General features: G+C 43.0%; 1 protein-coding gene across 4 annotated transcripts in view; it reads left to right on the top strand.

The window, feature by feature from the left end:
• The window catches only part of ESR1 (estrogen receptor 1), a 284,464-nt gene that overhangs the window by 50,164 nt on the left and 217,895 nt on the right, over window positions 1–16,405 (top strand). The window contains exon 1 of one of the 4 annotated variants that reach the window (XM_077349594.1): window positions 3,018–3,033. The exons of the other annotated variants lie outside the window; for them this stretch is intronic. The gene's annotated coding sequence lies outside the window, so the exon portion shown is untranslated. Of the gene's footprint in view, window positions 1–3,017; window positions 3,034–16,405 lie in introns of those variants that run through there. 4 annotated transcript variants of the gene reach the window in all.

Genomic DNA, 16,405 nt, shown 5'->3' with positions numbered 1-16,405 from the left:
CCTTCTGCTTCTGAAACTGGTCCAATTATTTGACAGTTACCATTTGCAGAGACTTTGTGTGGAACCCCCTCCCCCAATCTTGGAACTTGGAGTAGGGGAGGAAATTAGTAAAACAAAAGTCACATGTGCCAGTCTTAGCCAATTGCAGCTGCAGATTTAAGAGTACATACTCTCACTGACTGCAGTACAAATCCTGCTAAATAATTTCAAGCCGGTGGGGACAAGTAAATAAGTAAAAAGAAATCCACTTTGGGGGTGACAGAACAGTTATGAATGTGAGATAGCTCTTCTATTAGGGTGCTGTTGGATCATTCAGGCAGGTGAAGGAGGGCTTGGCTCACAATCAGCGGTGGACAGCCTCTTGCAGGCACCTACTGCTACTTTACCAAGTGATGATTCACAATCTGACAGTTGCATCCCAGTTGGTCAGGCTCAGGGCTCAGAACCAGACAGTGTCCCTCATCTCCAGAACCATTGCAACAGAGGTGGAGCATGTGATTACAAGCCTACAGGCACCTGGGTTTAGATGGTAAGAGGAAAAGGCACATACTTGCATGATGCATCCCAACTGTAAGACAAGTGCCTGGACTATAAATCAGTGGTCCCCAACCCCTTGTCCGAAGACCCGGCCCGGTCCATGGTTCAGTCGGTACCAGGCCGCAGCTCCTCCTTGTCCTCCTCCCCGGCTGCTGCCTCGGGGGCTGCCCTGCCACTCTGCCACTGGCTCACCTTTGGTGCTATCCAGCGGCCGCCATGGCTGGGGCTCCCCCTTGGTGTGGAACTGCGCAGCTGCTGCTGACAGCTCCCCGAAGCGGGTGGTGGGATGTCAGGTGCGCTGGCAGGAAAGCTAGTGGAGCAGGGACTCAGGTGGTGGCGGTGACGTTCCTCAGCAAAAGACTACCCCCCTCCCCCAGGCCTCAGTAAAATTGTCAAGCATTGACCGGTCCCCAGTGATAAAAAGGTTGGGGACCACTGCTATAAATGAAGGAAAGAGGGGGAAATGATCTGTGGAAAGAACATGTCAAATTATTCCTGACCCCCTGCCACTGTCTCTGGCTGCCTTTTATGACTCTGATTCCTTGGACTTTGACTTCTGAATCTGCCTTGAACCTGTGCCTACTACTGACTTAGAAGAAGAGTTGTTTTTTATACCCCACTTTTCACTGCCCAAAAGAGTCTCAAAATGGCTTACAATTGCCTTCCCTTCCTCTCCCCACAACAGACACTCTGTGAGGTAGGTGAGGTTGAAAGAGCTCTGAGAGAACTGCCTTGGGCAAATAGCTCTAACAGGACTGTGACTAGCCCAAGGTCACCCAGCTGGTTGCATGTAGATGAGCAGAGAATCAAACCTGGCTTGACAGATTAGAAGTCTCTATTCCTAACCACTACACCAAGCTGACTTAGTGCTTGACCCAGAACCCGGACTTTGACAGCACTACACCTTTGCCTTGCTGAGTTTGTCCTCTCAATTCGTGAAGCAGCCCTGTGTGCCAGGACAGTTTGCTTCCACCCCCACCTTCACAGAATGGAAGGTGCCACTGCTACACTGGAGAATTTCCCTGAGGAAACTGAAGCCCTCCAGGCACAGGCCATTCCACTGACCAATGCTCCATGCAGACTACACCTTGGTTGAGAGCTAGTGACTAAGGTAAGTTTCATGGCACAATGGAGATTTTAGTGTTCACAGATTATTTTAATAAGACATGTCACAGATCTTTCATGAATGAAGTTCCCCAGATTAATAAACTGGAAATTTTCCTTTCTGAGTTGTACTTGTATATCAGCATTATTAGCCTTAATTGTTTGTGTGACTGAATGGGTGTGACCTCAACAGAACACTTGATTTGGTACTTATTGTTGAACTGACATCAGTAGGGAAAAAAGTAAGAAAGTTTTATAGGAAGTGCCTTAAACCAATAAATGGTGGCCAATCTTAACTCTGCAAAAAGCAAAGTTGTTTTTAAATAATCCAACACTCATCATTTAATGTGGATGACTTTGTAATATAATGTTCAGTACTAATTTAATAAGAAGAGAGTATTATTTGATATTTTTCATTTGGTCTAGAAACACAACACTGTGTTTCAGAGTGTACACAGTGCACATCTGCGCATCAGACTTAAATTGTGACAAATGTTTACTGGCTGCAAAGTGTAATTCTGTGACGGTTGGTGGTATTTCCACTAGAAGTATCATGCAATTCTATGGGAGAGGAGGGTGCATATTTAGAATATTTTCATAGGTAGCTATACACAGGTCACGGGCTTTTCCAAGTGGGTTGTTTTTGTTGGCTATGGTCCCTGATTCTTGCATTTATTTTTGTGCCTTCAGTTGTTACTTCTCTCCCCTCCCCCCCGATCTTTCCCCTGGTTTTCTCCACAGTTTTCTTCAGACTGCTTTTAACCCAATATTTTTCTGGAAGTGAATTCCATTAGTTTTTCTTTGTCCCATCGAATCCTACCCACTTCCAGCCCACTTTTCAATAATTGGATTGTTTTAGTTAAACTACTCCCCCCCCCCAAGATATGAATATTTTTTCCAAGAAATAACATTAAAACATCAATATATCTTTGAAGCATTGTAAGAATAGGTTATCTGAATTCCAAGCTTCCTTTATAAAAAGTAAAACTAGTTTTGTTCCTTGTGGAAAGAGCAAGAGATTTAATTTTTAAGTCTCTGGGTATTCAGGGAACCTGCTAAGCCTATCGTTACAGTTCTCCAGTGATATAGTAATATTTTAGTGTCATTTTTAAAAGGGGGTGATGTGATTCCAGTGATAGCACCACCAATATCAGCAGTGCTCTCCTTTAAGACTCCACAGCTGTGAAAATGCAAAGGGAGTGCAGATGTGCAGAATAATTGTGCCTAAATTGATTCCAATGTTTATGGATTGGCTGCCAAGAAAATCAAGAGTAAGGACCTCTACAAATTTGTCCTCCTTCCAGGAAGAGCTGGTATGGGGATACAAGAGGTCTATAACTGCTTGGTCACTCATGTCCACCCAAGGCCAGCAAAGGCATCTGTTGCAGAGAGGTGAGGTGTTAACTACCTATTGTTCCTTTCTTCCTAAGTATCTCCTTTGTATCCTCAAGAAGACATTAAGCCTCTTCCTTGGCCGTGTGGCTTGACCCATTATATGGGTGAGGCTTAATTGTGTGCATGTTGTATAGCCTTCACTGACTCCCACACTTGTTCCCCATTTGCCTGATAGCTGATCTGGTCCAGCTGTCAGCAGCATTGTAGCTAAGGAGTTAAAATGCCCACACCAACCTTTCAGTCTCAACAGGTATGCACCTTAATCTTTTTTGGGTGCCAAGCCAAAATCTTTCTATTCATCTAGGCTTTTAAAAAAGTTCTAAACTGTGTTATAGTCTGCTTCTGTTCTGAGAACTGTTATAGAATATTTTATGATGATCAGTACCCAGTGAACAGCATAACAACATCCCTTAAACAGTTTTGTTACTTGTTTTATTGACTGTTCTAACTGTCTTGTTTTAATGTTAATGATTTGTATTGCTGTTATATGATTTTATGGTATTATTTTTATTTCTGAGCTGCCTCATGGATCTCTCAAGAGGTAGCATATGAAGTCCATATGAGGAATAAAACAATAGCTAGTACAACAGCCAGACACCCCCCCCCCTCAATTTATAGGGCAATCTTAAATAGAATCAATAAGTTAGAAGTGTGTGACAGATTTGGGTTGTATTAGAAAGGAAGAATCAGAGTTGCAAGACAGAGTAGCATAAGGTTTCATTTGTGCAGGCTGAAGGTACCTTCCCTCATATGAACCAGTGCAGCATGTAAGATGAACACTGAAGGCCTTGTTTTGTGCAACTCTCCCTTCACAAGTGAAATGGCTGGTGAGGAGAAACAGGGCATTTTCAGTAGTGATGCCTCAGCTATGAAATTACCCTGCCCACAGAGATTCATTTGGTACCTCGTTCTTTTAAGTTTTAGATACCAAGTTAAAATGTAACTATTTCTTAAGGTTTTAATATTGCTGCATGTTGATGGCCTGTGGAAACTATTTGCTGCCAAAATAATTATTTTGCAATTTTAATTCCATGATGAATTTACATGTAAAAATATTTAAAATATGGATAAACATTAGGGTAGATTTTGGGGCAAGGATTAGGGCTGGATCGTGTATTGTCTGAGAGTGGTTAGGTTTAGGGGGAGTGTTAGGGGTAGGGAAGAGTAAGAGATATGGTTAGGAAAGACCATGGGATGTATATATTTTTCACATTGTTTTGCAAGTACATATGAAAAAATATGGATAAATATTTGTGTAAATTTTGGAGTTAGTATTAGGGTTGGCTTATGCATTGTTCTGGACAGGTAGTGGTTAGGTTTAGCAGGAAGTTAGAGACATGGGTAGCAAAGGCCATGGAATGTATAAGAAAGTTTTACATAACTCCTCCAATAAAAATATGGATAAATATTAGGGTAAATTTTGGGTTGAGGGTTCAGTTTGGTTTGGGATGAGGAATGGTTAGGTTTACAGGCAGTCTTAGGGGTAGGGAAGAGTTAGAGACATGCTTAGGAAAGACCATGGGATCTATAAGTTTTTACATTATTTTACAAATAAAATATATGTAAAAAATAAGAATAAATGTTAGAGTAAATTTTGGGATAAGGGTTAGGGTTGGGTTATGTATGTTTCTGTTTGTAGGTTCATTGGGTTTAGGGGGAGCATTAAGGGTAGGGAAGAGGTAGTGACATGGTTAGGAAAGTCCATAGGATGTATAATTTTTTTCACATTATTTTACATGTACATTTTACATGTAAGTACATTACATGTAAGTACATTACATTTTACATGTAAAATATATTAAAAAGTTTAAATTAGGGTAAATTTGGGGGTTTGGTTTAGGGTTGGGTTACATATGGCTCAGGATGGGCAGTGGTTAAATGTGGAGGGAGTGTTGGGGGTAGGGAAGAGTTAGAGACATGGTTTGGAATGGCTATGGGATGTATAATTTTTGCATTATCTTACATGGAAAATATGTGTAAGAATAAGGATAAAGATTAGAGTAAATTTTGGGGTTAGGCTAAGGGTTAGTTTATGTATTGTTCAGAATTGCAAAGGCCATTGAATGTATAAAAAAGTTTTACGTATAGCTCCGGATGGAGGTTGTGTTAGGGGTAGGGAAGAGTTAGTGACATAGTTAGGAAAGTCCATGGAATGTATAATTTGTTTGCATTATTTTAAATGTAAAATATGTTTAAAAAGCATAAATATTAGGGTAAATTTTGGGGTAAGGGTTGGGTTACGAATGGTTTGGGATGAGGAGTGGTTTGGTATAGAAGGAGCATTAGAGGAAGGGAAGAGTTAGAAACTTGGTTTGAATATGCATTGGGATGCATACATTAAAAAAAATAATTTTGCGGGGCTGGGGGGGTGGGCCCAATGTCCGGACCCACTCTCCACCCACCTAGCCCTTACCCTTTTATTTATACAGCAAAGCTGTATAAAGATTATGGTTTCTTCAAATATTATGTAACTTTTACAGGGCAAATTGAGGTCTTAATTGGCTTCTGCACTGAATCATACTCAGTTTTCATGTATTATGTGCTTTTTGGTTAGTTTGGTTCTTTATCCAATAAATCATTTCATACCTGGGCTTTTCAAGTCAATTGATACACTTTCTGATATTTGTATAAGTGGCCATTCTATATGTACTACATTTTTCTAAATGAACATAAGAAAAGCCCAATATCAGTGGTCAAATAGATACTCCTAGAAGGCAAAAAAAGATGGGGTCCCTCTCTCGGGTCCCTCTCTCTCGGGTCCCTCCCCCCCAGTATAAGCACATTATTTGTTTGATGGTTATTTGGTGATAATGGACCACTATTTTTATTTCTATCCTGTCCCATTACAATATTAGCAATTTTATTTTCAGTCCCTTTCCTCATATTTCCTGGTATAAAAATCCCCTCCCAGATTGAGACTTCATCAATATTTTCATTGGGCTATTACGTCTCAAAAACCGCTTTCCAAGCTTTGTAAAGCGTTTTCTTTTAATCATGTGCCTTTGAAGTTAGGAATAGTATAGATTGCTTTCCTGAGAGTATTAATTAAATGGTTCTCTTTTTAAAGTATTATTGCTATTTCAGATTTTTGAAAATAAAAAATTGGAAATGAATATAGAGTTGGCAGCTGAAATTTTATTTCTGAAAACTCATAAAACTTGGATGCAACTTCCCATTTTATTTTAATGTGCAAGACTGTGATAGTTGTGAATGAGATAAATGGCTTGGGAACCGTCATGAGGCTCTAGGCTGTGTTTCAAAAATAATTGTTCATTATATTAATATGACTCTTCCAAGAACATCATAAATCTTGGACAATTCTTTCTAGTATATTTCTTTGTATTTAGCACCAAGCCCTGTAAAAAGATAGACCATTATATTTCTATTGAAGTTAACTAGTTAAGTCTCGGTTTTTTGTTAAAAATGTTACATATGGTGACACTCAGCTACAACCCAAGCACTATAATGTCAGTGTATAGTCCAGGCACAGCCAATCTTGTCAAATCTCAAAAAACAAAGCAAGGTTGGCCTTAGTCAGTATTTGGATGGGAGACCTCCGAGAAAAATGAAGGTCGCAGAACGTCTCTTTGGCTCAAACATGAGGATGCACACACATGATTGAATCCTGGCCTTGGACAGTAGTGGGTTTTGACAATTTTGATTCTTTAATATGAGTTCTGTATCTGGAACCATTATTTTATATTTTTGGGAGCTTAACATTTGTGATTCTTATGCTACCAATCAGGTCTTATTATAATATTATGTGTGTGCATATTTAATAATTTATTTGACCACTGATGAAGACCCTTTAGGGTCAAAACGTGTTTGGTCTATGTTCATACTATATTATTTGCAGTACTGTAGAGATTCCATTTTAAAGCTGTTTTTAATGTTCACTAAATAATAAATATTTGTATTCCAATTTTAATATTTTTTACACTGTGCACACACCCTACAATAAATAAAGAAAGAAAGAATAGTGGTAAAGTGCATGGAGGTGAGCAAGTTGAAACTGAAACCAGAGAAGATGTAGATGATGCTGGTTGATAGAGGTGATGTTCTAGAAGTTATTGTCCTTCCTTTCAAAATGGACTGAAATGACCTTAGTCTGGGCCAAAGTTTCTCTTTGAACAACAAATTGAGACAGTGGCAAAGAGTATTTTTTCTACCTATATTTGGTCAGAAAATTCTCCTCTCTACTAGATTCAACCAATATGAACTTCTTGATTCATGGTACCATAGTCTCTATTTCAGTGTCCTCTCTTTGTAACTGTCCTTGAAGGTAACTCAGAAATGTTGGCTCTACATTTGCGTATGTGTGTCAATCAATCTGAATGGAGAATACCAATTCTGATGCAATTGTACTGGTTTCCAATTTGTTCTGGATTCAGTTCAGGGTTTTTTTAAGCTCTTCACAATCTGGGGCCCACGTATCTGAAGGTAAGCCTCTCCTGCTTGGTGCACAGAGTTCAGTCCAGCAATTCCTTCTGGCCATCTTGTCATCCTTTATAATCTGGTGTCAAGTAGTAGATGGTAGGCTTTTCCCATGACTACTCTCCAACGGGGAACAACCTTCCTGAGGTTATACACCATATTCCTACCCTTTCTGCTTTCAGGAAATCTTATAAAACTTGCTTGTTTCTGACAACTTGTTGTGGGAGGTTTGGAGAACTTTTATGGTTGAATAAAATCAGAGTCCAGTAGCACCTTTAAGGCCTTTGTTGGTCTTAAAGGTGCTACTAGACTCTGATTTTATTGTGCTACTTCAGACCAACAAGGCTCCCCATTTGAATCTACATTTATGGTTGAGTGAGTCTTGAGGGGGGTGGTCTGCTTTTAATGTTTTAATTGAGCAGCTGTGGAGTGATTTTTAAATTATTTTCTGAACTGCAGGGATTGCTTATTTTAACATCTGTTGTTAGCAGCTCTGATTTCCTGGAAAGTCGGGATATAAATATTTCAAACCAGTAAATGTTTCAATAGGGCTAAAAGGCTACATCCTGGGCAACATTGAACTTGTTCAGTATTCTGTCTTGTCCCTGTTTCACCCTATGAGAGCCAGTTTGGTGTAGTGGTTAGGAGTGCGGACTTCTAATCTGGCATGCTGGGTTCGATTCTGCGCTCCCCCCACATGCAACCAGCTGGGTGACCTTGGGCTCGCCACGGCACTGATAAAACTGTTCTGACCGGGCAGTGATATCAGCGCTCTCTCAGCCTCACCCACCTCACAGGGTGTCTGTTGTGGGGAGAGGAATGGGAAGGCGACTGTAAGCTGCTTTGAGCCTCCTTCGGGTAGGGAAAAGCGGCATATAAGAACCAACTCTTCTTCTTCTTCTTCTATACTGGGTACTTTTTTGTCTTGAACTGTTATGTCATGTTGCTATGTACTATAAAACATTGCTGCTACAATGCAATATGTTAGACAGGTTGGATGTCAGAGAGGTATTTCTGCATACCATAGTGCTTCTATATATAGGTGTTAAATCACCCGAAGAGTACTAACATTATACAACTGTATTTATTACTTTGTTAGCACTTCATTTTTATAGTTGTCTTTCCTGTCAACAGTGCATCTATTACTCCATGACCATAATCACAATTCATATAAACCATTTTTAAGGGGCAGCCTTTATTCCTAAGACATATCTTTATTCTGTGATAGAAGTTAGCAGAAGTAAAACCAATAATTTTTGAAATAATTATGTATTGAACTTATTCCTAGTATTGTTAAATACACATTTATATAAGATGCCTGTAAAAATATATGAGAAAGGATGAGGGAAATGTAGATTGCCAGTTATATTTTTTATGAAATATGCAAAGTCTTATTAAATGTAGCAACATAAAATAAAAACATATATAAAAAAAGAGTTTATGCAACCAGGGAACACCAAAGATTCCAACATTTTCTAAGGGTGAAGCTATACAGCAAGACAGCACATGCTGAAAATAATTCCCATGTAGAGTTCTCCCCCACCTCCATATTGTGGGAAATGTGAATATTTGTACAGAGACATGAGGGTCAAAAATGAAATGAAATGTGGCCAGACTTTGGCCTGGACACATCCAATGTATCAAATGTCAGACAAGTAGACAAAACATATGTCCAAAGCAGTGCATTTCTTTTTGGAATATAAATTACAGCCTCCAATTGGTGAGTCCACAGATCATCCTCGGACTTATGTAGTAAATTTCACAAAGTAATCAGCGGTTCAAGAACAGCAGCAAGACAGAGGGCAAATGCTAGACATCTTTTAAAATGTCTAGTTTTGGAACACCGAGTTCACAGTGCCCAAAAACAGTAGACTAGGAACGTTTCATGACCCATGTGAAATGGGTTTATAGAAGCCATCCACTTTGAGGCTTATATAAAGCCTTCTTGCTGAATGACATATTGTTGTAAGAATTAATGTGAAATTGTGAAGGTTGTTCCTTCCAAAGCCTAGAACTCTCTTGAGGATCTTTTGGCTCTTATAGTAGGTAAACTTCAGCTACATTTTTAGATATTTTTCTGTATAATAACAAGTGGGACATTTTTGCTTAAATGTAACTCTTGATTGATACAGTTTGATTATTTCGATTCCTTTTAAAGGGAAAGGCCATCATCATACCACATAAAAGACAACTGTCCTTCTGACAATGTGCTGAGCCTCTTATAGGGTGATGGCAGTCTTCCACTGAGGGCCAGTTGGAGGTTCTTCCCTGTCCTCCTCCTCTGTGCCACTTTCCAGCACTTGGCGTGAGGAGGAAGAGCTGGCAGGAGGTAAGATGGGGAACTGGGGATACCCCTCCAGCCATGCTGTGCAGTGCTACATCATGGCCACACCCCACTACACCCCACTAGCCACTGGGAGAGCAGGGAGCTCTCTGCCACACTGCACTCCCCGGCCTCCTTGCTGCTGGGAGGGTAGGGAAGCCTTATTTGGACATGGCTGTGCCCAGCCCCCAAGCCTCCTGTTCATTGTGAGAGAGCTTTGGGGTGATACCTAGCCCAGCTCACTGGCTGACCCTCCCTGCTTTACAGGAACAAAGGCAGGAGGGTGGAGGCTGGAGGGTAGGGAGGCTCCTGCAGAGTGGAGTGGGCCAGTCGCTGAGCTCAGTAACTCTGCTCTGCAGGAGTCCTCTTACTCTCCACCCTCCCACTCTTCTATGACCCATTTTCAAAACTGGCCTTGCTGCTATTTGAAAATAATGTGTGGGCTGACAAATCATGCTTTGAACTCTGAAGAGAGATTTAAATTGTCATTTAAAGATAATACAAGGGGAGACATGAGCTATACATATAATATTGTGTCTGAAGAATTTTTAAGTTTAATAATTTCAATTCCTCTAAAATGTCTATTCTTCATAGATAATAGGAGATGAACCACCTCAGCCCTCCTAAGAAACTGTAAACAGAATTTCTGTTACTACTTAATAGCAAATTTCTTCAGAAATACAGAAAAGTTAGTTATTTCAGAGGATTCTGTTTCATTCTTTCAGCTGTGAGTCACATGGTCCTGGCTAAGGTTGCCAGACTTCAAGTTGCTGGTGGAGATCTCCCAGAATTGCAATGGGGCTTTAAATTTTAAAAAAATCTGTTCCCCTGGAGGAAATAGCTGTTTTTGAAGGTGGGCTCCCCTCTCCAACCCCCACCCTCCACCCTCCCCAAATCTCAATGAATTTCACAACCAACCCACAGCTGGCAGCTTCAGTCCTAGCTTCCACCTACTTGCTATTAACAGTAAATGGGGTACTCCCACAAACCCTTTCCATGTCCATTAAGACAATAGTAATCAGGCATTTCTTAACAGCAACATATGTTGGGGGAGATAATAGTAGCATGCTAAAAGAGTTCTGAGAGAAACTGCTCTGTGAGAGCACTTTCTAGCAGGACTGTCACCCAGCTGGCCCAAGTTCACTCAGCATATGGAGGAGAAGGGAATCAAATCCAGCTCCCCACATTAGAAGCTGCTGCTCTTAACCACTACACCAAGCTGTACAAATTGCCATTGCCTTTCTAGGGCACAGTGCCACAGAGTTTCCCCCTTCCAAGCAAGGCCTTTAATCTCCAGGAGCCTGGAAATAAGTTGTCATTGAGAAGTTTCCCCTGCAAAACAGGCATTTTCCACCTGGGGAGCTGATCTGTATAGTCTGCAGATTACATCCAGTTTCAGGAGATTTCCAGGCTGCACCTGGAGGTTGGTGACTCTTGGGTCAGGAATGTTCCTGAAGGTTTGGAGGCAGGGCCTTCAAGTGTCCAGGGGTGGGCAGGAGCCATGTAGCCAGCCCACAGGAAGGCCACCGTGCAGGTGTGCATCCTAGCGCCCATTGTTTCCCTGGGTGCAACGGGCTTTGCTTCTAGTATGTTTATAAAGTTTGTTGAAAATATATTCTGAATCTGCTTATCTCATTTGAGGGGGGGGGGGAGGGAAGGCAGCCACAGTGATATTTCTTCTCCTTTCTCTTTCTCCATAGTATCACTTCAACTTGGCTTTCCTTTCACTTCAACAAGGGTTTTGACAGGTTTCAGGTACTGAATATTATTTGTATGGACGTCTAGTGCAGTATGCATAAGAGTAACCTGTCATTTATTAAATATGGAGTACCAGATATGCTACAGCGTGGTTCTCATCAAAGGTAGATGCTGGGTTACTATACTTCCCAACATGTAAACAACCTCCTCTGTAAACTAGGCCATTCTAATGACCATAACCTTGTTACGATGGACATCTTGAGACAGTAATGGATTGCAAAAAGAGTTTGTCCTGCTCAGCCATGGTTTCTTTGAGAGAAAAGAGGATTCTAGTAACTTGTAATTGGTTATATCTCATTTACATTCTAATCTTGTCTTCAATTTGCTCCTATGCTGCTTTACTATGTGAAGAACTGTCCAATTTAGAGCTGGTACTCTTGAAGAAAATGTTATACCATGGAGATTCAGGGGATTAGGTTTCTTAGTGACAGATCTTCCTATTGTGACAGTATTGCTTGTGATTATGAGAATTAGAGGGGATGTTTCTCAGTGGTAGAACATCTGCTTGGCATACAAAAAGTTCCAGGTTCAATCCCAAACATCTCCACTGAAAAGATCTGACTATAGGTGATGGGAAAGGCCTCTGCCTGAGACACTGGAGAGCCACTGCCAGTCTGAGTAGAAAATAGTGATTTTGATAGATCAAGTGTCTGATACAGTATAAGGCAGTTTCATGTGTTCAAGTGATGGGAGTGGTATTTTTGATCTAGAAAGAGACAAAAACCATGCATTAATGTAAGAGGATGTTTACTTTTTACAAAAATATTGAACTAAAGAGAATGGTGGTGAAGGTGGTTTGTCAGAGAGACTAATATTGATGGAAAGTATGTTTTCTTTCTTTTTTTTAAATAAAAGAACTAGTTTCAAAGCCCGTTTATAAAAATGAGGCAAAAGCCATGGGCCACTCACCGGCGCCGGGATCCTGGCTGTTGGGGACGGTGCGCCCGTGGGGCTGTGGGCAGCAGAAGGGCGGGACACGCTGTGTAGGCAGGCGAGTTGGGGCATCGGGCGTTGTCCTCTCCCCGCGGAGGGCCTGGGGGGAAAGCGGCGCGGCTGAGGGGGGGTGGCCGGTGTGTCATGGTTGAAGCGAAGGCAGGGTGGGAAGGGGTCTGGGGGGCGAGGGGGATTATCGAGTGGTGGGTGGGTGCTTGCATGTGTGTGTGTGATTGCGTGTGTGTTGTGGTGGAAGTGGCACGGCATGGGAAGGGTTCTGGGGGGAGGGGTGTATTTTGCGTTGGGTGGGTGCATGAATGTGTTTGTGTGGGTGAGTGTGTGTTTTGTAGGGAGCTGTGGCATCGAAGGGGCTTGAGGAGGAGGGGGGTAGTTGGTGCTGTTTGAGAGCATTGGGGTGGGGGGTGGGAAAGGAGCAGGGACGCCGCGTCATCGACGTGACATCCCTGCTCCTGTCCTGAGGGCGAGGGGAAGGTGCCGGGAGGACTCACCGTGTAGGAAGGCTGCTTGTCTTTCTGCGCAGTGAGTCCCCTGGTGGGCGAAGCCGGGCCAAGCAGCCAATGGGGAGCTGCACTTTATGCTGCTTCGCCCTCGAGTGGCCCTGTGAGTTTTTATCATGGACAGGGCCTGCTCTAACTCCTCCCCATTAGCCCTTAGGGCTTTATTTTATCCAATCCACAGGAGCAGTTAAAGATATGTAGTAAGTAAAAGAATATGTAGTAAGTAGTAAGAATATGTAGCCGGTCCCACAGGTATGTGGGTCCCAACCCACGTAAAGCCTTAAAGATTAAAACCAATAACTTGAACTGGATCCGGGCAGCAATAGGCAACCAATGCAGCTGCCTCAGCACAGGCTGGATATGGGCCCTCCAAGATGTGCCAGTGAGGACCCTAGCAGCTGCATTCTGCACTAGCTGAATTTTCCGGATCAAGCAAAAGGGTAGGCCCACATAGAGCGAGTGACAGTAATCTATTCTGGAGGTGACCGTCGCATGGATCACTGTAGCTAGGTGGTCGGGAGACAGGTAGGGCGCTAGTAGCCGAGCCTGGTGAAGATGGAAAAATGCATGGCCCGCTACTCTTTTGACCTGCACCTCCATAGTCAGGGAGGCATCGATGGTCACACCCAAGTTCCTGGCCTGGGGCACGATGGTGAGTTGCGCTCCTGCCAGGATGGGTAAACGTGCTTCCTGTTCCCTCCCCCTGCTTCCCAGCCACAGGACCTCCATCTTGGAGGGGTTGAGTTTCAGGCGACTCTGCTCGAACCATTCAGACACCGCTTCGGAGCATCTGGTAAATGGTTCCGGGGGAGAGTCTGGGCGGCCATCCATGAGGAGATAGAACTGGGTGTCATCAGTGTACTGATGGCAATCAAGCCCAAAGCTCCGCACCAGCTGTGCCAGAGGGTGCATAAAGATGTTGAACAATGTGGGGGAGAGAACCTCCCCCTGTGGGACCCCACAAGGGAGTCCATAGGAACGTGAGAACTCATCCACCCTCTGGGTCTGGTTCTGGAGAAAGGAGCATATCCAGGGCAAGGCTGTGCCCCCTATCCCCGTGTCAGTGAGGAGGTGGACCAACAAATGGTGGTCCACGATGTCAAAGGCTGCCGATAGGTCTTCAATCTAGCTGGTGACGGAGATCATCCACAAGGGCGACCAACACCATCTCTACCCCATGGCCAGGATGGAAGCCAGACTGATATGGATCGAGTGCCGAAGTTTCCTCCAAGAAAGCCAGGAGCTGGTCAACCGTGGCCCTTTCCAGCAGGACGAACCACCGCCTCCTTCAGCCACTCAGGAAACTCCCCGGAATCCAGGGAGAGGTTAATAATGTCCCTCAGCTGGCTTCCTATCCCTTGGCTCCCTTCCTTGAGGAGCCAAGAGGGGCAAAGATCAAGGGGGCAGGTGGTTGCCCTGACCGACCCTAGCACTTGTCCACTTCGGAAGAAGAGAGCCATCTGAAGCCATCAAATCTCGCTACCAAAGACAGCCGACAGGCCTCCAGTTAATTAACTGTATTAATTGTGGCAAGAAGGTCACGGCGGAGCGACAAGACTTTGTCCGCAAAATAGCTTGCTAATGCCTCAAGCCGAGTTCCAATTGGCTAACATTTTGCTGCCCCTCAAGGGCAGTAAGTGACTGAACTACCCTTAATAATTGGGCCGGGCGAGAGCTCGCAGACGCGATTTTCATGGCAAAAAACTCCCTTTTTGCCACTTTCACCGCCATCTCATACGCCCTCATAAGCGTGCAATAAGATGTTCTTGTAGCTTGATCACGAGTCTTCCTCCACACTTGCTCTAGTCGTCGCACTTCCCTTTTCTTCTCCCAGAGCACCCCTGTGTACCAGGCGGCCTCTTTGAATTGATGGCAGAGAGGACGTTTAGGGGCGATCTCATCGATAAACCTAAATGGCTGGAGAAACAAAGTCATGGAAAGCTTAACTGGGTGTGGGTGTGTGGGGGAGATATGATTGTATGTCCTCTCCTCACAGGAACTCAGGTGAAGGGAAAAGAGGAAGATGACAATAAAACAAATATCAAATCAATATTGAATAGAACAATAATGAACAGCCACAGTGATGCAGAATGAAAATCATTTTGTAGATTTAAAAATGTTACACAAATGATTCTTTAGCTGAAACCTTTGTGTGCTACTGCAAAATGAAGTATTCTGGATGGATGGTTAGTATTCTACATCATCAGGGCTTTCACTGGCACTTGCTGAACCACTGTCTCAGGCACTTGCCACCATGAACCATTCTTTCTTTAAACATCAGCTCATTGATACTAATGCCTGCTTTGTGACAGCACAAGCATTTTGTGCCTGCTATTTTTCCCCCAAAGAGAGATCCTGCCTAAGAATCCAGCTAGCTCCAACATTCTATTCATGTCTTTTTGTGAACAACTCGAAGAAATTCCTCCTGGGAAAGCTGTTACCCTTCTCTTGCAAAACAAAACTCACTTCCATAAATTGCCAGCTGACTGTAGAGGATATTGCTCTGTTCCAGTAGGAAGCATCTGTTAAAAAAAATTATATAAGTGTGTGCAGCAGCTATTGGCTTGAGCACTGCTTTGCTAGGCAGCTAGGAAAGGTGAAATAGATTCTTTAAAGTCAGAAATCTATATCCAAACTATCAATGACTCAAACATATGGCTCAGCTGTGATTAAATTAATTGTCCATCCCTTTCCCTTTACTCCTTGTTTAATTTACTGACTGCATCATGTATATCGACCTCACAGTATGGGTTGGGTATATAGAGACCAAAGCAATATTTCATGCAGCATGAATGCCTCTCTCCTCCTTTTAAGCAAAATGTTAAGTAGTCTCTATGGTCAAGGGGCTGGTAAAATGTATATGCTTATGGCAGTTATACAGTGGCAATATTACATTTGCCAAGAGTTCCCAGACAAATATTCTCAGTGTCCCCCCCCCCACACACTATCCAATCCCAACTCAAGCATCATATGAAAGAAAATCACATGACCAGTCTGGTAGAGAGCTAGCTTGGTGTAGGGGTTAAGACTGGCAGCTTCGAATCTGGTGAACCGGCTTTGATTCCCCGTTCCTTGACATGCAACCTGCTGAGTGACCTTGAGCTACTCACAGTCCTGTTAGAGCTGTTCTCACAAAGCAATCCTGTCAGAGCTCTCTCAGCCCCACCCTCACAGGGTGTCTGTTGTGGAGAGAGGAAGGGAAGACAATTGTAAACCGCTTTGAGACTCCTTCGGGTAGTGAAAAATAGGGTATAAAAACCAACTTCTCTTCCTCTTCCTCTTCCTCTTCCTCTTCCTCTTCCTCTTCCTCTTCCTCTTCCTCTTCCTCTTCCTCTTCCTCTTCCTCTTCCTCTTCTTTAGGCCCTCTCAGAACCGTCAATTGCAGTTGGAATTACCCTACCCT

The sequence above is a fragment of the Paroedura picta genome, chromosome 1, assembly GCF_049243985.1.
Source record: "Paroedura picta isolate Pp20150507F chromosome 1, Ppicta_v3.0, whole genome shotgun sequence".
NCBI classification, from domain to species: domain Eukaryota; kingdom Metazoa; phylum Chordata; class Lepidosauria; order Squamata; family Gekkonidae; genus Paroedura; species Paroedura picta.
Note: the sequence above shows the minus strand (reverse complement) of the source record. Positions and strands in the feature narration are given on the sequence as shown.